Below are 27,606 nucleotides of genomic sequence, written 5' to 3' on the forward strand. Positions count from 1 at the left end.
AATGGCTCGCTAGTTTAGTAATGAAAAGCCAAGCCAAGCTGTCTGGTTCGCTCCTCGGTCAGTACTAGGATTTTTAACTGTCACTTATCACTTCTTTTACCTCTGGCTATGTTTGTTAATGTGATAGCTGCTGTGATGCACCGTAGTTCGGAGACCACGTTAAACTGTAGATCATCTTATAACTAGCTGTGTATGTGCGTTCAAAGGTTGAAGGAAGGCAACGGGGTATCACCTCCAATAGCACCATACTTAGTAAATCCCTGCACTGTTCAAACCTATTGTCACGTTGCTGACAGATTAACTTTGAGCGTTAGTCAGAAATGTTTCTTGAAGAGAGAGTTTTTAGTGTGTGTGGTCTTTCTCTTAGAACAGCGCAAGAGGGGATGGGAGATAGCAGCCCGGTTTGTCACCAGTTATGCGATATGTGAAATGAATCCGAATGGGCCAAGCTCAGGGACTGACGCAGGCTGGAGTTTGCGAAATTCCAAGGGTGGGCGGAGATATTAAGTGCGGAACGGACCAACTTGTTGTTAGACGTGACTGTAACAGCAGTCATCGCTGGCAGACCAGTCGTCACCATAAAATGAAATGCGATCAACTACGTATCTGAGTAAGTCCATCTGCAAAGTTATGTTCGTCCCACATTAGTAACTGACACCTACAAAAATGGTCCTGTGATATTTATTAATATAAAAAGCTCATTACAATAACGGAAAAAAGGAGGGAAGATTATAGTATAACGTCTTATCACCAACGAGGTCATTAACAAGCTCGGACAACGAAAGATGGGAAGGAAACCAGAAGTGCGCTTTAAAAGGAATCGTCGTGGTATTTGCCTTAAGCGATTTAGGGAAATCACGGAAACTTAAAATCTGGATGGCCGGACGCAGATCTGAACCGTTGACTTCCCGAAAATGAGTCCAGCGTGCTTACCACTGCGCCACCTTGTTCAGTCGTTATAATAATGTTAGTGTGCGAAGGAAAACATTAACTGCATGAGAATAAGGAAGAGGAACTGTAATCAGTTTGGCTACAGCCAAAACATAAATGCGAGGGTTGTCCAGAAAGTAAGTGCCGATCGGTCGCTAAATGGAAACCACAGCAAAAATCAGAAACTTTTTTTTGCAAGAGTTAGCTTCACTCTCCAGACATTTCTCTACATAGTCGCCGCTCCGACTTAGACATTTGTCGGAACGTTATACCAAATTTCCAACACCATCGTCATTGAAGGCAGCAATCCGTCCTTTCCGATAATTCTCTACGCTGGTCTATAGCGCGTAGCCTGCGCCCAAGTGCTGTCTTAGTATCCAGCGTTGCGTGTGAACAGAGATGATACTCAGGACGAGCCAGTTAGGGCTGTGTTGCGGGTGACCGAACACTTCCCATCGAAAAGGCTGCAGGAGCGTCTTCACTGCCCCTGCACAGTGCGGCTGAGAATTTCCACGAAGAACTAAGTGCGTGGCAGTGGTGTTAAGTGGGTTGCATTCAGTAAGGCGAAGCCTCACAGCAGGCCCTCCTACTTGGCGGGAGACATTGTTGCTCTAGGCACCTTTACTCGCTCACAGTGCGCTCACAACTGAAAAAAAAGCGTCTTCATGCGATCGACAGTCACACTAGGGACACTACCCAAGACATCTGTGCAAAGTTTCATCGGGATTTCGCCGTGGTGTCCATTTCGTGACCGATCGGAACTTACTTCCTGGACAACCCTCGTAAATAAAGACAGAATGATAATTTCTTTTAAAATCCAAGCATGAACACGGATGGAAAAAAACTGCAACACCTAGAAGGTATTTGCGACATAAACGAAAGTTGTTAGGCGTGTTTCTACTTCTGAAAGATGATATCAATTCAGATTTCGCACCAGTCGCATAGGAGTGGCGCTAATGGAGCCTCTATGACGATTCCAATCAGGTTTGCTTTAAATATTCGCTGTTACGGTGGTGAGCTTTAGTTACCTTTGAGATTGGACATGGTGAGTCGATATAAGTCAGCCCGCATCTCGTGGTCGTGCGGTAGCGTTCTCGCTTCCCACGCCCGGGTTCGATTCCCGGCGGGGTCAGGGATTTTCTCTGCCTCGTGATGGCTGGGTGTTGTGTGCTGTCCTTAGGTTAGTTAGGTTTAAGTAGTTCTAAGTTCTAGGGGACTGATGACCATAGATGTTTAGTCCCATAGTGCTCAGAGCCATTTTTTTATATAAGTCATGAATGCCTTTAAGGCGACAAAGGTGGTATTATCAACACCTCACCGAGTTTGAACGAGATCGTGCAATAGGGCTGCGAGAAGCTGGGTGTTTCTTCTACGACACTGCAGAAAGACGTGGTAGGACTGTAGCCACTGTACATGATTGCTGGCAGCGGTGGACATGTGAATGTGCGGTCGCAACAAGACCGGGCTCTGGAAAGCCACGTGGCATTACCGAGAGGGAAGACAATCGCGTTCGGCGTATCCCTCTGGCGCATCATTCTGCATATGCAGCAGCAGTTTGAGCAGCAGGTGGCGACACAGTGACACAACGAACTGTTGCAAATCGGTTACTTCGAGGACAGCTCTCAGCCAGACGACCTGCAGCATGCGTTCCAAAGACCTCAAACCACCGCCGCCTGTGACTTCAGTGGTGTTAAGGGAGAGTTCATTGGAGGGCAGGATGGAGATGTGTTGTGTTTCCTGACGAAAGCTGGCTCTGCCTCGGTGCCAGTGACGGCCGTGTGTTGGTTAGCAGGAGGCCAGTTGATGTCCAACAACGAACCTGTCTGCATGCTGGACACGCTGGCCTACATCTGGAGTTCGGGTCCGGAGTGCGATTTCGTATGATAGCAAGAGCATTCTCGTGCTTATTCCACACACTCTGACTGCAAATTTGTAAGTCAATGTGGTAATTCGACCTGTTGTGCTACCATTCATGAACGGCGTTCCAGCGGGTGTTTTCCAATAGGATACAGCTCGTCCGCATACCGCTGTTGTAACGCAACGTGCTCCACGAGTGTAGACGTGTTGCCTTGGCTTGCTCGATCACCAGGTCAGCCTCAAATCGAGCACTTTTGGGACAGCGTCGAACAACTCCAGCGTCATCCTGAATGCAAGTGCAACAGGTGTGGAACTCCATGCTACAAACTGACATTCAGCACCTGTACAACACAATGCATGCTTGCATTCAACATTCTGGCCGTTACACCGGTTATTAGTGTACCAGAAATTCACATTTGCAATGACGTATCTCGCACTTACATTAACCTACGAACTTGCAATGTTAAATTACCTATACAACTGTATTCTCGAAATTTCATTACTCTACATTAATTACTCTTCGGTGTCGTGATTTTATTCCGTCAGTATGTAATGTATTATACTTACCTTCCTGATACTAGGGCGCCTATCATGTTTACTTTTTATAGTTTGTAAATGCCAACCTCAAGTGCATTGTTCGCAAGTAATAGAAATATTTACGATACATAAATTTTTCAAACTGGATAGCGTAATAAATCCGTTATCAAAAAAATTATCTTCCTCATGTTCAAATCTGTTACTATATACAGGGTGTAAATTTTAAGTTGACAAACCACAATAACTCGAAAAATAAGTCACATGAAGAAATGTGTAGAATCCAAAGTTGATTATTTTCGAGGCTTTCTACAATTAGCCCGACACCCAGCCACCTGGCGGGGGGGGGGGGGGGGGGGTGTCAGGACACAACTTAAAAATTTTCAATTGGGAACCCCCATTTTTTATTGCAGAATCAGACTCTACTTAAAAAACTACGTACATTTTGCCTTAAAGATTTGTTTTGATTCTTGGTAGTTGGCGCTGTAATTCAAGAAAATCCATGTTCTCATTCTTGTGTGGAAAATGGTTACGGATAGACAAAAAATACTTATTTACTTCGTAAATTTTGATTCACTAAAACTAAAACTCTCCCTCTCTCCCCATAGGGTGGGGTCTGAGACAGAGAAATAAGAATTTTAGAAATGTTGACTTAAATATTAATTTTTTCCGCAGATTCAACATTTGTAAAACTCTAAAACTGGCATTTACTGGTTTTGTTCTCTCCATGTTGAAGTATGCAATTCGTGTTTCTTCCCTTGTCATATGTAATAGAGAAATACCTCTTCATCTTCGTCGTAGCGCATCAGAAACGTCAATATGGCTCCGAACCTCTTCGTTTTGTAGACATTAATCAGCAGCATTCGGACCCGTCGTGTACAAAATTTGTGATAACCAAGCTTATCAGTCGTGAGTTCGTATAATACTGTTCATGATATCTGAGTAACACTGACTGATAATTCTGTAATCATATGTCGCAACAGATAGCCGTCCACTTCTCTCATTTGACTTACCCGGAAAAAAACGCACCTTTATCTTACAAGACTAACACTCATAATGTTCTCTGCGTCTACTGCACGAAGAAGTCTATAAATGTCGACAGCTTTCCTGTTTTTCGTACCCAGAAAATGTATACTGAATAAAGTCATTAGTCCACTGGACTCGCATTCCGAACAATGAAGAATTCAAATCTGCGTCCGTCCGGCCATAGAGATTTAGGTCTTCCGTGATTTCCCTAAATCTCTCCAGACAAATTCCAGGACGGTTCCTTTGAAAGGGTATGATTTCCTTCCCCATCCTTGAAACAATCCGGGCTTCTGCTCCGTCTCTAATGACCTCGACGTCAACGGGATTAATCTCTGATCTTCCTTCCTTCCTTTTTACAGAAAATGCGTTAAAGCACGTAATTTACGGGAGGCGGCGTTATTGATGGAACCTTCCTTCCTTCCCTTTTACAGAAAATTCATTACAGCACGTAATTTACAAGAGGCGGGTTTATCGATGAGAGTGGCTATGTTTATTTAATGCCACTGTGCAAAGAACAGCCCAGTAACTTTTCCAGGGCACGGCCACATTCCCACTGAGCCGGGAGGCGCAGTTGTGTTGAAAATTACACAGCCATCCGAGAATGAGATTTTCACTCTGCAGCGGAGTGTGCGCTGATATGAAACCTCCTGGCAGATTAAAACTGTATGCCGGACCGAGACACGAACTCGGGACCTTCGCCTTTCGCGGGCAAGTGCTCTGCCATATGAGCTACCCAAGCACCACTTACGACCCGTCCTCACAGCTTCGATTCTACCAGTACCTCGTCTCCTACTTTCCAAACTTCACAGAAGCTCTTCTGCGAAACTTGCAGAACTAGCACTCCTGGAAGAAAGGATATTGCGGAGACATGGCTTAGCCACAGCCTGGGGGATGTTTTCAGAATGAGATTTTCACTCTGCATCGGAGTGTGCGCTGATATTAAACTTCCTGGCAGGTTAAAACTTGTGCCGTACCGAGACTCCCAACTCGTGACCTTTGCCTTTCGCGAGCAGAATTGAAGCTGTGAGGACGGGTCGTGAGTGGTGCTTGGGTAGCTCAGATGACAGAGCACTTGCCCGCGGAAGGCAAAGGTCTCGAGTTCGAGTCTCAGTCCGGCACACAGTTTTAATCTGCCAGGAAGTTTCACACAGCCACCTACTTCTCCGCGCACCAGACGGCGTCGGAAGTTACTTTCCGAACAGCCGTTGTAAAATAGCCACACAACGCCAGGCTAACAAATGGTACACTACATAGCACAAATTAAGATGGTTCAAATGGCTCTGAGCACTATGGGACTTAACATCTGTGGTCATCAGTCCCCCATAACTTAGAACTACTTAAACCTAACTAACCTAAGGACATACACATCCATGCCCGAGGCAGGATTCGAACCTGCGACCGTAGCAGTCGCGCGGTTCCGGACTGAGCGCCTAGAACCGCTCGGCCACCACGGCCGGCTGCACAAATTAGAATATGGAACATTTTCTATATACGTAGAATTGCAAAATCGCAAGCGCTCCATTCATTTGTGAGACAGAATATTGTGATCACCAGCAGTGTTGGTTCCCATGTGGAACGAATACCACCGCGATTCTGTGTGGCATGGAATCGACAAGTCCCTGGTACGTTTCCGGTTGTATGCGGCACCGGACGTCTGAATAATTTACGGGTCTGTGGTTTGTGGACACGGAGCTGGCCGCTGATAGCATCCCAGACGTGTTCTGTCGGTTCCAGATCAGTAGAATGTGGTGTGATGTTCCTCAAACGACTGTACCACGAATCTGGCCTCGTGGCTGCCATCACCGTCGGGGAATACATCAAGCATGAAGCAGTAAAAGTCAACGAAATGAAGCAGAGTCTCACACATTGACAACATCAATAGAAATGGCATAATACGCACAAAAACCGCACTTGAAAATGGGATCATTTCCCGAAACGCGTCGTGCGAAAAGTAAATAGAGAAAATCGTGACTGGTAGCAGAAGATTTATTTATAAACAAACCTATTGGTAATTTATGTGGAATAATGTTCATATTATTAACACGCTTTGAAATAGATTTTTGTGATTTATAAAACCCGATAGAATTAAACTTCATTGCTAAATTAAAAACACAAAATTCTCTGAGATTTTATGAAATTCCTGAAATTCCTTGAGATTTTCTCCGGTTTTTTCAGGTAAAATGTAATTCCCTTAGAATTCCAGGTTTTCCAGGTGAGTCGCCACCCTGTTACAATAAATACACAAATACCGTCTGGATCACAATTTCTTATAACCGACTACAGCTTCAACTTGCGCTGCAAATTGTCTTCAGGTCTGGTGCTGCAAAGTGCAGTTCCGCAGCAGTAAACTAACCTCCCATTTGTCAAACTCTCTTACGCACCAGCGACCAGGGTCGCGCAACCCGTTCTGTTCCACGTGGCGTTAATTTTAATCAGCCGCCAGTAACAAAGGGTGCCACTTAATCAGTAGCTCCGTGCATCGGCGGCTGATAATTGTGTATGAAATTTATAGCCACAATTAGCAAATGCGGTGCACCAAACTGCAAACAAATAATTGATTAAAATCCATTTAAAAAGGCTACCGCAATTATTACTGCGAGGTGACCGGGGTTGCAGTAGTGTCTCTGATTTGTGTGTATTCCCGTCGAATGGACGAATCTCTTGTTGTGCAAGTTTGATCATTTGACGTAAGCGGATTATGTGTAGTACCTAAAAGCAGCAACATAGAGGTAGAATTCTGGGTAGCGGTCGGGATTACAGTAATTATAATCCCAGCACAAACTCTATTTAACCTTTTCTACCGATATTCCGAAATCCTATTACTCAATTTAGTATAGATCGTTCCGTGAGGCCTTCAAGATACGTAACGAACAGCAAAGTAACCAAATTCTCCGAAATAGTCACGTCATTACAATACACATTACGTTTTATCTAAATATATCGTCATATCAGAGAATTTTTTCTTCGTAGTTTTATTTTTGCCACTGGCACAGCTTAAGAATATTTCAGTGTCCAGAAATTTGAATAGCAAAACAAAACCAGAAATGCTGAACTCAGTTTTCAATATTTACAGGTGCTAGTGATAAAAGGCCAACGGCCTTGCCGCAGTGGTAACACCGGCTTCCGTCAGATCACCGAAGTTAAGCGCTGTCGGGATGGGCTAGCACTTGGATGGGTGACCATCCGGTGTGCCTAGCGCTGTTGGCAAGCGGGGTGCACTCAGCCCTTGTGAGGCAAACTGAGGAGCTACTTGACTGAGCAGTAGCGGCTCCGGTCTCGGAAACTGGCATACGGCCGGGAGAGCGGTATGCTGACCACATGCCCCTCCATATCCGCATCCAGTGATACCTATGAGCTGAGGATGACACGGCGGCCGGTCAGTACCGTTGGGCCTTCATGGCCTGTTCGGGAGGAGTTTAGTTTTAGTGATAAAAGAGGTGCGAGGTAGTGAGACGTTGCAGTATGGGATTTCTACAGCACGTTACGCACATTGGGCAGAAGACGATACGAAATTTTACGTGAAAGGTTGAGGAAACTGCCTACTATGACTGTAATCCCACTACAACCCTCCTAATAACGCACTTTCTTTCAGCACATCAAGTGAATAATGGTTTCGTGCCGACTAATGAGACACGATAATTTTCTGTGAATGAAAAAATGATAAGTTATTCATCCATAAATGTCTGTCGCATATGCACAAGTCGTGCAGGATCAGAGAACAAATGAACCCTATCATTAATCTAATTTATCAAACAACCCGCAATAGTAAGACTAGATCCGACCGATCATACGACGACATAATGCAAGTTTCATTATTTTCATTACTTGTGCTTATGGCATTCTTAACAAGTGCTTTGCAAATTCTATCTCATCGGGGCGGCATGATCATTAAAAGAAGATGTCATAGGCAAACATCAAATATGTCACGCAGATTATCTTACTTTACAATATAAATGACAAGAATAACTAGTTCATGAAACCGACTCTATCCTTTTCCAATTTAACCTGATCTAACTGGATTAAAACTTAATTACGTAAAATGATTAGATGGGAAACGAAAACTACATGCGAGAGCTTGACCGTTGCGAAATGAAAATTCCGATAATGACTGCAAAGAACTGGGGAAAATTAGCATGCAAACTATATTGATAGGAGGACTCCCCCGTCAAAAGAACGAAGTGGACGCCCGTCCGCATTTTTACGTGGCCTTATAGAAAATCCTTCAAGCGGTTCTCGGATCATTTTGAAGCAAAATTATTATTATTATGACGAACATAAATATTTATCACGTAATTCCACTATCGCAAAGAGTGACCCGCTCGCCACGTGGTCTCAAGATCTTACACAAAGCAACAAGATCCTATGTCCGGAAAATACTCGCTCGGAAATATTCATCAGGCACACGAGTTACAGAACAGGATCGAAAATCAACAGAGGCAATACCGATCCAAAATAAGCACGAAAGGCGTTACTTAACGTGGACCCACGTGTATGGAAACTGAATGACGGACAAAGCACAATCACAAAGTCCAAAAATTAAGTGCATTTCACATTCATTGAGTAGAAGAACACGCAAAGAATTTACGTGGGAACAAGAAAGCACTGATTCTTTGAAGTTTGCTGTTTTTCGTGTCCACTTCGAACACACGTCCTTACCGGTCGGAGCCTGCAACACGACTCTCCGGCACAAAGTCAATCTCTGTCCTCATTCAGAGTGGAGGCTCAACTTCTTAGAAGAGGGAAACGGCGTCCACTCCACTAACAAATGAGGATGGGTAGAAAAGCCGCGAAAGCTACTTGCTCTTTCAGCAGACAACGCGAACGAGGCTGGATGGCCTATGATTCGTTAAAGCTGGTTCAGAGAGACCTATTTGTGACACCAAAAATACGTGTAATGTGAGATTCTAATGGCTAGTACTAATACTTGGGGGAGAACGTAAAGCGACTTCTTTGTCCACTACAAGACATCCAAACGGCTCACCCATGCTTTCAAGCTAAACGGCTGAGGTGGAGAAGGAAACCGTTAAGGCTACGAGTGAGAGACTCTGAATTTAAAAAACATCCGAAGAACTCATGTCGAACTTTCGCACTTTTGTATTTTTTAAAAGTGACAGGATTTGGAATAAGTGTAGTCTTTGGGATAAGGGTAGCTGTGAGAATGAAGAGGAAACATCTTTAAAAATGACGGAACGACGTGCAATAATAATCATGAATTTATGATACATCTATCTATATACATTTTCTTGTGTCGAAAAATATGTTTTGCACTCGGAATGTTTGTCCCAGCTTGTACGATGGCCACAGATCAAGTACTGTCAGTAGGGCTACATAACCTCTAAACTTAACTCGACAAACATTTTTAATTACAGTAAGCAGGTTAGGCAGTAATAGCGATAGGTACATCGTACTTCAATGCCACAAAAACAAATATGTTTGTCGTTTCGGAAAGTAAACCCGTTTAGAAAAGTAAACTAGTACGACAGACAGAGATAACTGTCTACCGCAATGGTCACAGTTATTATCAATGACAATGCTGTGTACAAATTATCCGGTTAATAATCACTTTAAATCAAATAAAATTGTATTTGTTATAACACGAAAAGGGCATGTATTATGCGTGATTAAAAAGTTAGCTTCGCAAAACATAGGCATCGAGCTGGGCATCCATGATAGCCCCCCTACGTTAAAACTTTTCACAAATCTTAAGTTTCAGCGCAAAATCGGTATGCAATGTTACAGGCCCTTTCTAACGATACCTTATTCATCACAGTACGATTAGTATGTGCTGAGAAAAAGGGATGTTGATGAACTGAGAAACTGTGATTTTCATACAGCAAATTTAGATCAACAAGATCATGCCATCGCAAGGTTAAAAGGCATATAAATCATAAAAGGAGTGCGTAACATGTGCACAGTGTCTGCGAGGAACAGCTAAAATCACTAATATCGAACGAGGCTGCAGGATCGCCTCACAGAATTCTAGACAGAATCCGCAGCTGAGTTAACACCTATCACGTGTTTCATCTGCACAGGAACGGTAAATTTTATTACAACACCAATTAATACACGATCGAATGAAATTAGATCAAACACCATTGTCTGTATGATCGAGTTCATGACAGCTCACATCTGTCTACAAAAAGGTTAGCAGAGATGATCCACAAAACTGCTGTCCAATATCAGTGACGTACACCCACCTAGAAAAGTAGAACATATTCTCAGGTCAAACGCAGTGATTTATCTCAAACAGACTGATCTCCTACATGCAAACAGGCGTGCATTCCGTAAACATTGATCATGTGAAATTCAACTAGCTTTTTTCTCACGTATTATGCTGCAAGCCATGGAACGTGACAAACAGGTAGATGGAGTACTTTTTGACTTGTGGAAAGCATTTGGCTTAGTAGAGTAATCTCCGTTCAGAGGTCCTGGTGGCCCCTTCGGTATCGACCGACTGCCGTGTCATCATTTGCAAATGGCATCACTGGATGCGGTATGGAGGTGTGTGCGGTCAGTACACCGCTCTCTGGGACGCTGCTAGGTTTCGTGATAGTGACCTGGAGACGCTACCAATCGGTCGAGCAGCTTCCCGTTTTACATCACTAGGCTGAGTGCACTCCTCCCACCGCGGAAAAATCCCTGGCAGTTGTTGTTGTTGTTGTGGTGGTCTTCAGTCCTGAGACTGGTTTGATGCAGCTCTCCATGCTACCCTGTCTTGTGCAAGCTTCTTCATCTCCCAACACCTACTGCAACCTACATCCTTCTGAATCTGCTTAGTGTATTCATCTCTTGGTCTCCCTCTACGATTTTTACCCTCCACGTTGCCCTCCAATACTAAATTTATGATCCCTTGATGCCTCAGAACATGTCCTACCAACTGGTCCCTTCTTCTTGTCAAGTTGTGCCACAAATTCCTCTTCTCCCCAATTCTGTTCATACCTCCTCATTAGTTATGTGATCTACCCATCTAATCTTCAGCATTCTTCCGTAGCACCACATTTCTAAAGCTTCTATTCTACTCTTGTCCAAACTATGTATCGTCCATGTTTCACTTCCATACATGGCTACACTCCATACGAATACCTTCAGAAACGACTTCCTGACACTTAAATCTATACTCGATGTTAACAAATTTCTCTTCTTCAGAAACTCTTTCGTTGCCATTGCCAGTCTACATTTTATATCTTCTCTACTTCGACCATCATCAGTTATTTTGCTCACCAAATAGCAAAACTCCTTTACTACTTTAAGTGTCTCATTTCCTAATCTAATACCCTCAGCATCACCCGACTCAATTCGACTACACTCCATTATCCTCGTTTTGCTTTTGTTGATGTTCATCTTATATCCTCCTTTCAAGACACCATCCATTCCATTCAACTGCTCTTCCAAGTCCTTTGCTGTCTCTGACAGAATTACAATGTCATCGGCGAACCTCAAAGTTTTTATTTCTTCTCCATGGATTTTAATACCTACTCCGAATTTTTCTTTTGTTTCCTTTACTGCTTGCTCAATATACAGATTGAATAACATCGGGGAGAGGCTACAACCCTGTCTCACTCCCTTCCCAACCACTGCTTCCCTTTCATACCCCTCGACTCTTATAACTGCCATCCGGTTTCTGTACAAATTGTAAATAGCCTTTCGCTCCCTGTATTTTACCCCTGCCACCTTTAGAATTTGAAAGAGTGTATTTCAGTCGACATTGTCAAAAGCTTTCTCTAAGTCTACTAATGCTAGAAACGTAGGTTTGCCTTTCCTTAATCTATTTTCTAAGATAAGTCGTAGGGTCAGTATTGCCTCACGTGTTCCAATATTTCTACTGAATCTAAACTGATCTTCCCCGAGGTCGGTTTCTACCAGTTTTTCCATTCGTGTTAGTATTTTGCAGCAGTGACTTATTAAACTGATAGTTCGGTAATTTTCACATCTGTCAACACCTGCTTTCTTTGGGATTGGAATTATTATATTCTTTCCCTGGCAGTACCGGGAATCAAACTTGGGTCGTCCGCATGGCAGTCAGCTGCACTGACCAGTCAACCTCTAACAATAGTACGATTAAGCAAGGTATCAAACAAAATTTGCTATTGGGTCGAGAATTTATCGATAAGGGCATTACAGCATATTATCTTGCATGGAGAGCAATGAATGCAAGTAGAAGTAACTTCTAGCACATGATCACACAGTCGTTCGGCTTAGAATGGATTGACAGAGTTTTTGGATGTCCCCCTAAGGGATATCGTGCTAAATTCTGCCCAACTGGCATGTTGCAGCGTCAAAATCAAGAGCTAGATGTAGGACCGTGCCCATTATGCTACAGGTTTTCTTAGTTGGGCGACCTTGCTTGGCAAGAGGATTTTCCAAGCACGAAGAATCTCTCGCCGTTTCCGGGCAGGCATTATCTTACTGAAAAGTAAGTCCACGATGGGTTGCCACGAAGGGAAACAAAACGGAGTTTAGAATATCGTCAGCGTACTGCTGTGGTGTAGGCGTGCCGCAAATAACAACCAAAGGGATCCTGTTATGGAAAGAAACGCCACCCCAGACCAACACACCTGGTTGTCGGTCTCTCTGGCGGGCTACAGTCAATTTGTTATCCGACCGAACTCTGGAGCGTCTCGAGACTCGAATTCGCTGGTCATCGGGGCTCGGTTCGAATCGCGACTCATCACTGAAGACTATTCTACAGTGAACGAGATTACAGGCCGCAGACTTGTCTGGAGACGCTCCCGACAGCGTGGGATACCAACCTGGGTCTCGCCGACATGCGGTCCGACAACCAAGAGTGAGGGTCTGGTGAACCATTCCTTCTCATTGCAGGACCCCTTTGGTTGTCAACCGCGCCAGCCTTACGGTACAGCGCTACGTCGGCAACTTTCGACGCCTCGTTTTGTTCCCTACATGGCAAGCCACCCTGAGCTTACTTTTCAGCAAGATAATGCCTGCCCGCCTACGGCGAGAGTTTCTACTGCTTGTCTTCGTAATTGTGAAACTCTACCTTGGCTAGCGAGGTCGTCGGATCTCTTCCCCAGTGAGAACGTTTGAAGCATTATGGGCAGGGCCCTCAAACGAGCTCGGGACTTTTGACGATGTAACGCGCCAATTGGAGAGAATTCACGGGTAGCACGACATCCCTCAGGAGGACATTCTAACTATACCACCACTTGCAAAGTACGTTAGAAATCAGATTAATAATGTTACTCACGCAGCATATGTTTGCTTTATCGGGCAACAACAGATTTATTGACTGTGGATGGTATCGTCAGAATGGAAATAATGAAGTCACTGTAAAAAAGTCATTAATTTTGGCACTTATCTTGAATGGATTCCCACGTAGATTTCGTCGAACTTGTTATGGCTCATCTTGTTGATTCTAGGATGAGTCCACTTTAACTGCTAGAAGGTCCAGGTCTGTATTTTAGCAATATTTGAAGATCTAACAAATGCGTTTTTTAGGAAATTCTTAATGATCAAACAATCCCAGATCAGAACAATGGTATGGTAGAAATAATTTTCGACTTGGTGTTCACGATCCACATTTTTATTAAACTTCTTGTAAATTACATACACTTCTTAATTGTCACATCATCAAGAAAACAGTTTTGTATCAATCTTCATATATTTAATTTCCACTTTAACCAAACACAAGACCTGACTGTTCTTTTACAAAGCGAAATAACAACTTAACTTCTGCAAAGTGAACCAAAGACTGCTCTGTGCGCATTCACGCCAAAACGGTTACAAGTAAGTCAAAGCTATTGTGGAAAGCCCATGTCCAAGATCTTGTGCAGAAACTAAATGCTGCTTTATTTACCATTAGAACAGTATCTGAAATAAGTGACACTTCAACACGAAAAGTAGTCTACTACGCTTATGTCGTATGGTATTATTTTTTGGGGTAATTCTTCTGATTCAAAAAGGGTATTTTTGGCTCAAATACGGCCTGTTCGAGTTATATGTGGTGTAAGTTCGAGAACCTCTTGTCGACCCCTATTCAATAGTCTGGGAATTCTGACATTGCCCTCACAGTATATATTTTCTTTAATGTCGTTTGTTGTTAGCAATATTAGCCTATTCCCAAGAGTTAGCAGCTTTCACTCAGTTAATACTAGGCAGAAATCCAATCTGCATGTGGAATGCACTTCCTTGACTCTTGTGCAGGAAGGAGTGCAGTATTCTGTTGCATCCATTTTCAATAAGCTACCACAAGAACTCAAAAATCTTAGCAGTAGCCCAAACTCTTTTAAGTCTAAACTGAAGAGTTTTCCTCATAGCTCACTCCTTCTATTCTGTCGAGGAGCTCCTGGAAGAGCTAACAAAAATTAAGCAAATTCCAGTGTTACATTGTTGATTTTCTTTATTTAAACTTACGACTTGTCACCTGAATATGTTTTTTTATAATTCATTTTATCTGTTTCTAATATCGTGTTATAATGTCATGTATTGACTCGTTCCATGACCATGGAGACTCCTCGTTAATTTGGTCCCACGGAGCAATAAATAAATAAACAAAAATAAATAAATAAAGATTATGACAGTCTCACATAAATGAATACACGCAAGAACCATATCACTAGGATATATCGATACATCGGAGTACCTATACATTAATAAAACCAAACGTGAATATTGTTACAAAATTTGTTTACAAATTTATATTTCATTTTATCTGTTTCTAATATCGTGTTATAATTTCATGTATTGACTCGTTCCATGACCATGGAGACTCCTCCTTAATTTGGTCCCATGGAACAATAAATAAATAAATAAAAATAAATAAATAAAGATTATGACAGTCTCACAGAAATGAATACACACAAGAACCATATCACTGGAATATATCGATACATCGGAGTACCTATACATTAATAAAACCAAACGTGAATATTGTTACAAAAATATGTCTGCTACTTCGCAGAAAAGTAGTACGATATTACTGGTATCGAGAAATGGGGTTGGAGTGCCGTAATGGTCACGTAAATAAAGAACCATTACAACATACAACAAATCTATCAATCAGCGCCAAGCTGTAGAACTACCTCCATAATGGTGAGATGTTGGTCAACGCATTTCGGACATGCTCAATTTGTGAAGCTATTTCTTTTAAATAAATCATCCAGTGAAACTTCCTGGCAGATTAAAACTGTGTGTCGGACCGAGACTCCAAGTCGGGACCTTTGCCTTTCGTGGGCAAGTGCTCTGCCAACTGAGCTACCCAAGCACGATTCACGACCCGTCCCCACAGCTTCAATTCTGCCAGTTTTGAAGGTAGGAGACGATGTACTGGCAGAATTGAAGCTGCAGAGTGAAAATCTCATTCTTAAATCATCCAGTACTTCCGAAATCGTGATCTGCTTCTCTACACATGTACAACACATCTTCCGATTTCCGTCGCTTTTGGAAAATTCCTTCATGGTGCATCGGTTTTCTCGTCCCTCTAAGAGTGTACTATTTGAAAAAGAGCTGCAGAAACATGCGTTTTGACCTTGATTAGATGTCAGTCGTGCAGAAATTAGCAGTTTTAAGTATCCAGAAATGAAGAACTGTGCGCTTCACAGAACGTAGGAAAGTAGTATCCATTGACTACAACAATGATGGGTCACAGTATGAACAATCGAGTCTTACAGATATGTGAGACGAACTATTTGTAGGGATGTGAAATTGAACGATTACATATACCCTGTCGTAGGTAAGGCACGTGGTAGTCTTCGATTTTCCAAGATACTCGTAAAATGTAGCCATTGTACAAAGAAGATTGCTCAAAAGTCACTCGGGCATCCAGTATAACAATACTGCTCGTAACAAATATTACCAACTGGGGATAATGAGCAAATACAAACAAGAGCAACACGAATGGTCACTGATTTTCTTAAGTTCCTGGCATCAGAACTAAGTGAAGGATTTACATACGACCTTCAGTTCGTGGATGGTCTGCGGTAACCTTCTGTATCTTTCCGAATGTTTTCAGTGTTAGTGTCTTGGTGAATGTGCGATATGTATGTTGAACGAAGTACTGTGTCTCTTGTTACGCGTTGGAAGAAAAGGCCTCGGGATTTTGTGAGGCTCTCTGCGATGCACAAAGCCTCTCTTGCAGCAACTCCCATTGCAGGTTGTTGGGTATCTCTGTCACACTGTCGGGAATACTGGCTCAAATGGCTCTGAGGACTATGGGATTTAACATCTGAGGTCATCAGTCCCCTAGAACCTAGAACTACTTAAACCTAACTAACCTAAGGACATCACACACATCCATGCCCGAGGCAGGATTCTAACCTGCGACCGTAGCAGTCGCGCGGTTCCGGATTGAAGCGCCTAGAACCGCTCGGCTAACGCGACCGGCTGTCGGGCTTACTAAACAATCGCCCGACGAATCGTGCTATCTTCTTTGAACCGTTGTTTACATCTTCCATTTATCACATTTGGTGTCTCAGCTCAGGGAACTATACTGAAGATCTGATCGAACGAATGGTCCGTGAAAAAAATCTCTCTCCCATGAGTCTTCCAAGGTATTTGAACCTGGCATCTGGCCCCGCCCCATTGCCGCATTGCCGAAAGGTTTATGGCATCGTTATACCTTTTATCACTCCATACAAAACTCCTAAATGACCTAATGGCCATTAAAACTGTAACACTATGGAACAAAGTTCAGATTATCATTAAGTGTCCTAAATGCTTGCTTGTAAAAATGATTAGTACTTCAATACAACCACACGCAATAGATAGGTATAACATCTCCATTGTACACCGTGTGCACATATTTTTACATGTGGTACCTTAATATGTAGACAGATCAGTGTGTTTCTCTGCATGTAGCCTTCCCACAAACACGTAATTCACTACCTTATGTTTTCTGCACGGTCGTAACAGTACCACGAAGTGGACTACGCCTGTCAGTATAGACTAACCCTCTTGCATCCAAGCATCCACACTTGAACACCTGCCCTGCCGGCCAGGGGAAAACAAACATTAATAGCTTGCTCTTTCCACATCTACGTGGAGGTACTAATCAACCTAAAACCATACGATTCGTAATAGTTGCAATTATTAGTTTGCAAATGACGTAAATACTGATGTAATGTTTTGAGTACACCATCCTCGGTCACCATATCTGCACTTACACCCTGCATATAAGGAAAGATTACACACCAGATTTGTCATTCAGGAATCGCATTTGAATGTTGGTTTTTTGTAAGAAGGCTAATATCAAGTAAGCAGGAAAAATGCGTAGCGACAAGTGTCGCAATTTGACAGTGACAAGGTCGTGGACTATCGAGACTACAGTACTTCGTTCCACAACAGCGCTGCTCGAATTGGTCGGGATCCCAAGACTGCCATGTGAATACGGAATCGATGGATTCAGGAGGACCACACTCAACGCAATGCAGGTTGTCAATGGCTTCAAGCGAATAGCGCCCAAGAGCAAAACCATAGTGTTTTCTCAGTCGTGCACCATCTTACAAACACGTACTGTACCTTCAGGTCAGAAATGAGTCTTGTTCGCAAAATGGCAAGCATTCCCACACACAGTGCGACATCTGGAGCATCACTGTCAGCAGAATGTCCACTGTTGCGGTTTCCCTCAACGCTATAGCAGAGAGATGTGCGCCGACATTGTTCGCCTAGTCAGACGACTCCCCGCATGTGCGTACAGCATCAAGATGGACGCAGCCGTGTGTGCACGAACGTTGCCGAATTCCATTCGTCATCGTCATAAAACACAGTTTTCCGAAATTACTTCACCAAGGAGGACGAAGCAAATTTTCCCTAAATCGGAATAAAGTCAGCTGCCAACACGAGTAAATTAGAGGTATGTATCCTCGGTGTCCTCCCCCCATGAACCATGGACCTTGCCGTTGGTGGGGAGGCTTGCGTGCCTCAGCGACACAGATAGCCGTACCGTAGGTACAACCACAACGGATGGGTATCTGCTGAGAGGCCAGACAAACGTGTGGTTCCTGAAGAGGGGCAGCAGCCTTTTCAGTAGTTGCAAGGGCAACAGTCTGGATGATTGACTGATCTGGTCTTGTAACAATAACCAAAACAGCCTTGCTGTGCTGGTACTGCGAACGGCTGAAAGCAAGGGGAAACTACGGCCGTAATTTTTCCCGAGGGCATGCAGCTTTACTGTATGATTAAATGATGATGGCGTCCTCTTGGGTAAAATATTCCGGAGGTAAAATAGTCCCCCATTCGGATCTCCGGGCGGGGACTACTCAAGAGGATGTCGTTATCAGGAGAAAGAAAACTGGCGTTCTACGGATCGGAGCGTGGAATGTCAGATCACTTAATCGAGCAGGTAGGTTAGAAAATTTAAAAAGGGAAATGGATAGGTTGAAGTTGGGTATAGTGGGAGTTAGTGAGGTTCGGTGGCTGGAGGAACTAGACTTCTGGTCAGGTGACTACAGGGTTATAAACACAAAGTCAAATAGGGGCAATGCAGGAGTAGGTTTAATAATGAATAGGAAAATAGGAATGCGGGTAAGCTACTACAAACAGCATAGTGAACGCATTATTGTGGCCAAGATAGATACGAAGCCCACACCTACTACAGTAGTACAAGTTTATATGGCAACTAGCTCTGCAGATGACGAAGAAATTGAAGAAATGTATGATGAAATAAAAGAAATTATTCAGATAGTGAAGGGTGACGAAAATTTAATAGTCATGGGTGACTGGAATTCGAGTGTAGGAAAAGGGAGAGAAGGAAACGTAGTAGGTGAATATAGATTGGAGCTAAGAAATGAAAGAGGAAGCCGCCTGGTAGAATTTTACGCAGAGCACAACTTAATCATAGCTAACACTTGGTTTAAGAATCATGAAAGAAGGATGTATACATGGAAGAACCCTGGAGATACTAAAAGGTATCAGATAGATTATATAATGGTAAGACAGAGATTTAGGAACCAGGTTTTAAATTGTAAGACATTTCCAGGGGCAGATGTGGGCTCTGACCACAGTCTATTGGTTATGACCTGTAGATTAAAACTGAAGAAACTGCAAAAAGGTGGGAATTTAAAGAGATGGGACCTGGAAGAACTGAAAGAACCAGAGGTTGTACAGAGTTTCAGGGAGAGCATAAGGGAACAATTGACAGGAATGGGGGAAAGAAATACAGTAGAAGAATGGGAAGCTTTGAGGGATGAAGTAGTGAAAGCAGCAGAGGATCAAGTAGGTAAAAAGACGAGGGCTAGTAGAAATCCTTGGGTAACAGAAGAAATATTGAATTTAATTGATGAAAGGAGAAAATATAAAAATGCAGTAAATGAAGCAGGCAAAAATGAATACAAACGTCTCAAAAATGAGATCGACAGGAAGTTCAAAATGGCTAAGCAGGGATGGCTAGAGGACAAATGTAAGGATGTAGAGGCTTATCTCACTAGGGGTAAGATAGATACTGCCTACAGGAAAATTAAAGAGACCTTTGGAGATAAGAGAACCACTTGTATGAACATCAAGAGCTTAGATGGAAAACCAGTTCTAAGCAAAGAAGGGAAAGCAGAAAGGTGGAAGGAGTATATAGAGAGACTATACAAGGGCGATGTACTTGAGGACAATATTATGGAAATGGAAGAGGATGTAGATGAAGATGAAATGGGAGATACGATACTGCGTGAAGTGTTTGACAGAACACTGAAAGACCTGAGTCGAAACAAGACCCCCGGAGTAGACAACATTCCATTGGAACTACTGACGGCCTTGGGAGAGCCAGTCCTGACAAAACTCTACCATCTGGTGAGCAAGATATATGAGACAGGCGAAATACCCTCAGACTTCAAGAAGAATATAATAATTCCAATCCCAAAGAAAGCAGGTGTTGACAGATGTGAAAATTACCGAACAATCAGTTTAATAAGTCACAACTGCAAAATACTAACACGAATTCTTTACAGACGAATGGAAAAACTAGTAGAAGCCGACCTCGGGGAAGATCAGTTTGGATTCCGTAGAAATACTGGAACGCGTGAGGCAATACTGACCTTACGACTTATCTTAGAAGAAAGAATAAGGAAAGGCAAACCTACGTTTATAGCATTTGTAGACTTAGAGAAAGCTTTTGACAATGTTGACTGGAATACTCTCTTTCAAATTCTAAAGGTGGCAGGGGTAAAATACAGGGAGCGAAAGGCTATTTACAATTTGTACAGAAACCAGATGGCAGTTATAAGAGTCGAGGGACATGAAAGGGAAGCAGTCATTGGGAAGGGAGTAAGACAGGGTTGTAGCCTCTCCCCGATGTTATTCAATCTGTATATTGAGCAAGCAGTAAAGGAAACAAAAGAAAAATTTGGAGTAGGTATTAAATCCCATGGAGAAGAAATAAAAACTTTGAGGTTCACTGATGACATTGTAATTCTGTCAGAGACAGCAAAGGATTTGAAAGAGCAGTTGAATGGAATGGACAGTGTCTTGAAAGGATGATATAAGATGAACATCAACAAAAGCAAAATGAGGATAATGGAATGTAGTCGAATTAAGTCGGGTGATGCTGAGGGAATTAGATTAGGAAATGAGACACTTAAAGTAGTAAAGGAGTTTTGCTATTTGGGGAACAAAATAACTGATGATGGTCGAAGTAGAGAGGATATAAAATGTAGATTGGCAATGGCAAGGAAAGCGTTTCTGAAGAAGAGAAATTTGTTAACATCGAGTATAGATTTAAGTGTCAGGAAGTCGTTTCTGAAAGTATTCGTATGGAGTGTAGCCATGTATGGAAGTGAAACATGGACGATAAATAGTTTGGACAAGAAGAGAATAGAAGCTTTCGAAATGTGGTGCTACAGAAGAATGCTGAAGATTAGATGGGTAGATCACATAACTAATGAGGAAGTATTGAATAGGATTGGGGGGAAGAGAAGTTTGTGGCACAACTTGACCAGAAGAAGGGATCGGTTGGTAGGACATGTTCTGAGGCATCAAGGGATCACCAATTTAGTATTGGAGGGCAACGCGGTGGGTAAAAATCGTAGAGGGAGACCAAGAGATGAATACACTAAGCAGATTGAGAAGGATGTTTGTTGCAGTAGGTACTGAGAGATGAAGAATCTTGCACAGGATAGAGTAGCATGGAGAGCTGCATCAAACCAGTCTCAGGACTGAAGACCACAACAACAACAACATCCTCGGTGTAGCGAAGCAGCTTAAATCACTTAATAAAGGCAAGTCTTTAGGTCCAGACAGTATACTAATTAGGTTCCTTTCAGAGAATACTGATACAATAGCCCCATACTTCGAAATCATATAAATCGCTCGCTCGACGAAATATAAAAACATGGAAAGCAGCACAAGTCACACCAATAGTCAAGAAAGGACATACGACTGAGGGCTTAATTAAAGACCCACAGCCTTAACATAGAATTTTGGAACATGTACTGTGCTCGGACTTAATGAATTACCTCGAAGGTAACGATCTACTGACACACAGCACGAATACAGAAAATATCGTTCTTGAGAAACAAAATTAGCTCTTTATTCACACGAAGTAGTGAGTGCTATCAACAGGGGATCTCAAATCGAAACCATATTTCTAGATTTCCGGACGGCTTTTGACACCGTTCCTCCCAAGAGATATCTAGTAAAACTGTATGCCTATGGAGTATCCATTCAGCTGTGCGACTGGATTCGTGATTTCCTGTCAGGATGTGACAGTTCGTAGTAAATGACGGAAAGTCATCGAGTGAAACAGAAGTGATACCTGGCGTTCTCCAACAAAGTGTTATACGAGATGGTTATACGACCTCTGCTGATTTAGTAGACAATCTGAGCAGCCATCTGAGATTCTTTGCACATGCTAGTGTCGTTTACCTTCACATAATGTCATCAAACGATCAAAACTAATTTCAAAATGTTTTAGACAAGATATTTGTATGGTGGCAAAACATGGGAATTCACCTTAAATAATGAAAAGTGTGAAGTCACTCTCATGAGTGCTAAAAGGAATCCGTTAAATTTAGGTTACACAATAAATAAAACAAATTTAAGGGCTGTCAATTTAACTGAATAACTGGGAATTACAGTTACAAATAACGTAAATTGGAACGTTAACATAATGTCGTGGGGATAGCGCACCAAAGACTGCGCTGGCAGAACACTTTACAACACGCAACACGTCTACTAAAGACTAGGCTTGTCCCTCCTCTCCCGGAGTATTGCTGTGTAGTATGCGATCCTTACTAAATAGGACTGACGTGGAACATCGAAAAAGTTCAAAGAAAGGCAGCTCGTTTTGTATTGTTGCGAAATAGGGGAGAGTGAATCACGCGTGTGACACCTGAGATGGGGTGCCAGTCATTAAAACAAAGTCGGTTTTCTTTGCGGAGAGCTATTTTCACGAAGCCTCAATCAGCAACTTACCTCTCCGAATGCGAAAATATTTTACTATCGCCAACCTACAATGAGACAAACGATCATGGTGAGTATGTATGGGAAAGTAGAATTCGTACAGAAAGATTTACGTGTTCATTTTTCCCACTCGCTCTTAGAAAGTGGAGCAGTAGAAATAAAGACCGAAGGTGATGCGAAGAATCCTCTGCCAGCTACTTAAGTGTGAATTGGAGAGTTGTCGTATGAGGGTTGGAACTTAAATAGTGGCTACTATTTATTCACAACCGATACAAAAGAGTTACATGTTTGCACCTGTTACTGTCCTTCAAAGTAGTCACCAGCGTGTAGAACCCGTTGCCAGCGATGTGGAAGACATAGTATACCGTTAGCAGAGCATGTTCTGTTAATTGTGCGAATGGAGCGGTCTACTGCCTGTCGAATCTCCGGAACAGTTTTGAAGTGAGTGCGACGAAGCCAAAACTGAAACGCCAATCCAACGAATGGCGTCATTATGGGTCGCCGCGAAAGTCGAAAGTGAGTCAGAGTTCCAGTATGGTGATTCTCGTGTACGAATGTTATGGTGTTATCCTAACGCATTACCTACCTCAACGGCAGACCATGAATGAACAGTATTACTGTTTGGTTTTGGAGCATCACCTGCGACCAGCTTTGCGAAAGAAGCCGCGACACTTTCTGCGCAACCCACCCATCATTTCGTGGCATTCGTTTCAGAACTGTTCCAGAGATTCGACTGGCAGTAGACCGCTCCATTCACACCAACAACAGAACAGCCTCAGCTAACGGTATACTGCGCCTTCCACATCGCTGGCAACGGGTTCTACACAACGCTGGTGACTCCTTTGAAGGACAGTGACACGTGGAAACATGTAGCACTTTTGTATCGGTTGTGAATAAATAGTTGCACTATTTAAGTTCAACCCTCGTATATACGGGTCCAACACCTGGCGGTACGATATGGGGTCCCAGTGGACACACAACAAGATGACCTCTGGATCGCATAACTGATCTTTTGGACAGCAGGCGTAATAAATTTTTCATTTGTTAAGACCCCTTGGGTGTGCCCTACCAGCGACGTTTCCGTGAGGTTATCTTCAACAAGAAAATGCAAGACAGCATGTTACCTGTTCTGTACCTACGTATCTCGGATGTTCGCCCATTGCCCTGGCTAGCACGTTCACTGATCACTCTACCACTGAAAACATCTGGTCTTGGGTTGCGAAGACGCTACGACGTCACATCTTCTCAGCCACTACGACTGAAACTGTGACGGAGTCGAAGCAGCTTGGAACGTCGAGTACACACCAGTCGTCCAAGCACAGTTTGACCGTCATTGCTACCAGACGTGGCTTCTCTACAATATTTTACATCCTGTGTACCCCAAATCGTTTACAAATGTAATCATATATTTTTCGTGTTGTACTCTGTGTGCAGAGTAAGCAAAACTTCGCTATTTGCTATCTTTCATGGTTTTGTACTTTTAATGATCAGCTGCGTACTCAGCGGTTATAAGGGATTCCAGCCCGATCGCATAAGTAAACAATACGGGGTATTTTCGTCTATTAGCGTGCTTTAATTACGTTTACGCTTGAGAGTCACATACATACCGTAAAATGACCACGCCGGGAAAATGAAGGAAATCCTAATTCATACGGAGAGTTATTGACGTTTCCCCGCCGCAACATTCGAGGGTGGAACAAGAAATTGAGGAAATAGCATTCGTTCACAAATTACTCTCCGCCACAAATTAATCTCCGACATTCCCTCCGCAAGGTGATTACGGAGTATAGCCGTAGGTACCGGTGTAGGAGAGAGAGAGTGAGAGAACTTGCCGAAGCAATGATTTGATTTGGGCGTTTCAATAGTGTCTGCATACGATTCGCTTCGTGGAAGCGAGAGCAAGGGATCGAGGGATGAGATACGAAAATTATATTCCACAAATTCGAGCCGCACCGATAGCAAGAACACCCAACTGCTTCCGGTAGCGCTGATGTTTACTGGAAAACAGATCTTACAGGAAGGCCTTATCGCCAGAAACGTTGCTTAAAGCGCCGGCAGTTTTAATTAAACCTGCGATACGCAAATGGCGTGGCCACCGTAGCCCCTCTAATAAGCACCAGCACTCTCTCTTATCTCCACTTCTGTACGGCATTGTAACAAAAGAACGGGCGAACAAACCTCTTTTATTCCGACGTAAAACTTTTACGGAAGTAAAACCGTGTTACAGTTTAATGTAACTCTTACTAGATGAATGACGCTTCGGCCACAATGTTAGCGGTGTTATTTTGATCCTACCGTTCTATATTATATCCAACTACACTACTGGGCATTAAAATTGCTACACCACGAAGATGGCGTGCTACCGACGCGAAATTTACCCGACAGGAAGAAGATGCCGTGATATGCAAATTGTTATTTTTCAGAGCATTCAAACAAGGTTGGCGCCGGTGCCGACACCTGCAACGTGCTGACATGAGGAAAGTTTCCAACCGATTTTTCATACACAAACAGCAGTTGCCGGCGCTGCCTGGTGAAACGTTGTTGTGATGCCTCGTGTTAGGAGGAGAAACGCGTACCATCACGTTTACGACTTTGATAAAGGTCGGATTGTAGCCTATCACGATTGCAGTTTATCGTATCGCGACATTGCTGCTCGCGTTGGTCGAGATCCAATGACTGTTAGCAGAATATGGAATCGGTGGGTTCAGGAGGTTGACACGGTACGCCGTGCTGGATCCGAACGGCCTCGTATCACTAGCAGTCGAGATGACAGGCATCTTATCCGCATGGCTGTAACGGATCGTGCAGCCACGTCTCGATCCCTGAGTCAACAAATGGGAGCGTCTGCAAGACAACAACCATCTGCTCTGCACGAACAGTTCGACGACGTTCGCAGCAGCATGGACTCTCAGCTCGGAGGCCGTGGCTGCGGTTACCCTTGACGCTGCATCACAGACAGGAGCGACTGCGATGGTGTACTCAACGACGAACCTGGGTGCACGAATGGCAAAACGTCAATTTTTCGGATGAATCCAGGTACTGTTTGCAGCATCATAATCGTCGCATCCGTGTTTGGCGACATTGCGGTGAACGCACATTAGAAGCGTGTATTCGTCATCGCCATACTGTCGTATCACCCGGCGTTATGCTATGGGGTGCCATTGGTTACACGTCTGCGTCACCTCTTGTTGGCATTGACGGCACTTTGAACAGTGGACGTTACATTTCGGATGTGTTACGACCCGTGGCTCTACCCTACTTTCGATCCCTGCGAAACCCTACATTTCAGCAGGATAATGCACGACCGCATGTTGCAGTTCCTGCACGGGCCTTTCTGGATACAGGAAATGTTCGACTGCTGCCCTGGTCAGCACATTCTCCAGATCTCTCACCAACTGAAAACGTCTGGTCAATGGTCGCCGAGCAACTGGCTCGTGATAATACGCGAGTCACTACTCTTGATGAACTGTGGTGTCGTGTTGAAGCTGATTTCTCAGGATCTATGCACCCAAATTGCGTGAAAATGTAATCACATGTCAGTTCTAGTATGATATATTTGTCCAATGAATATCCGTTTATCATCTGCATTTCTTCTTGGTGTAGCAATTTTAATGGCCAGTAGTATATATCCAACTAATTCTGGACAGCATAACTTACGTACTCCCACGTATCTCCCAAGTTTTTCAGCAAAATGCAAAAACGCAAATTGTGAGAATACAGCGTTCGTTTGTTAGAATGAACAGTATTCACACTGGTTTGTTGCAGACAGCCTAGAGTGCCTCTCCAGTTCCATTATCTTCATCTCATAATAGCACTTACAGTCAAAGTCCACATTTATTTATTATATATACTCCAGTATCACTACAATTTCTGCTTTCTACCCTCCCGTCATAAACCATAGGAGTTATTTCTAGTACCCTGTCCCTTCTTCCAGTTACTGCTTTCCATGTATTCGTTTCCTCGCCTGTACTGCAGAGAAACACCTTATTTTCAGCATCCTTCGATAATATAATAACAATAGCAATAATGACATTTCCGTGTGAATCAACGGCCTGGTGCATGTCTTTTAATTCGACGCCACTTCGGCGACTTACGAGTCACTAACCTATTTCAGAAATACCGTCCCCAAAAGTAGTAGTTTCACGTGGAATCCGAACCATGTACCGTTCCTGAGGAATGTTTACATCATTGAGAAGTGAAAGCTAGTATAAGAGTAGGCAGAGATATTCCGTGGTCTGATGGACATGTGATTCCGCGACGGCGGCCGGGGTGGCCGAGCGGTTCTAGCCGCTACAGTCTGGAACCGCGCGACCGATACGGTCGCAGGTTCGAATCCTGCCTCGGGCATGGATGTGTGTGATGTCCTTAGGTTAGTTAGGTTTAAGTAGTTCTAAGTTCTAGGGGACTGATGACCTTAGAAGTTAAGTCCCATAGTGCTCAGAGCCATTTGAACCATTTTTTTGATTCCGCGACTTTACGGATTCTGGCACACGCATTACCAGTAGACCACCATACCCAACATGATCCTTCTATAGCACAACATCTCGAACGCTTCAATTCTCTCTTTTTCCGGTTTCCTCACCAACCATGAACCACTTCTGCGCTCCAGACGAACATCCACAGATATTTCCTTCTCAACCTACAGTCTATGTTTGATATTAACAGACTTACTTTGGCGATGAATACTCTCTTTGTCTGTGGTAGTCATATCTTTATATTCACCTTGCTTCGTCTGTCAAGCTGTGTTATGACTCCACAGCAGCCGATTACTCGCGTTTCTTGCAGCCAAGTTCCCTAGGTTTGACTTTAATTAATTTCTGCTCTTTCTTTACACTTGGATCTTTCTTTGGTTTACTCTCAATCCACATTCTATGCTCATTTGACTGATCATTTCTTTCAAAATATCTTGCGGCTCTTCCT

At 43.3% G+C, this 27,606-nt stretch overlaps 1 protein-coding gene and 1 pseudogene across 2 annotated transcripts in view; one reads left to right on the forward strand and one right to left on the reverse strand.

Moving 5' to 3' along the window:
* Positions 1 to 27,606, reverse strand: part of LOC126095093 (EF-hand calcium-binding domain-containing protein 4A-like) — an 850,382-nt gene that overhangs the window by 342,368 nt on the left and 480,408 nt on the right. The gene's annotated exons all lie outside the window — the stretch shown is intronic.
* Positions 7,437 to 7,554, forward strand: LOC126095454 (5S ribosomal RNA; annotated as a pseudogene).

The sequence above is a fragment of the Schistocerca cancellata genome, chromosome 1 (genome assembly GCF_023864275.1).
Source record: "Schistocerca cancellata isolate TAMUIC-IGC-003103 chromosome 1, iqSchCanc2.1, whole genome shotgun sequence".
In the NCBI taxonomy this organism is placed as follows: domain Eukaryota; kingdom Metazoa; phylum Arthropoda; class Insecta; order Orthoptera; family Acrididae; genus Schistocerca; species Schistocerca cancellata.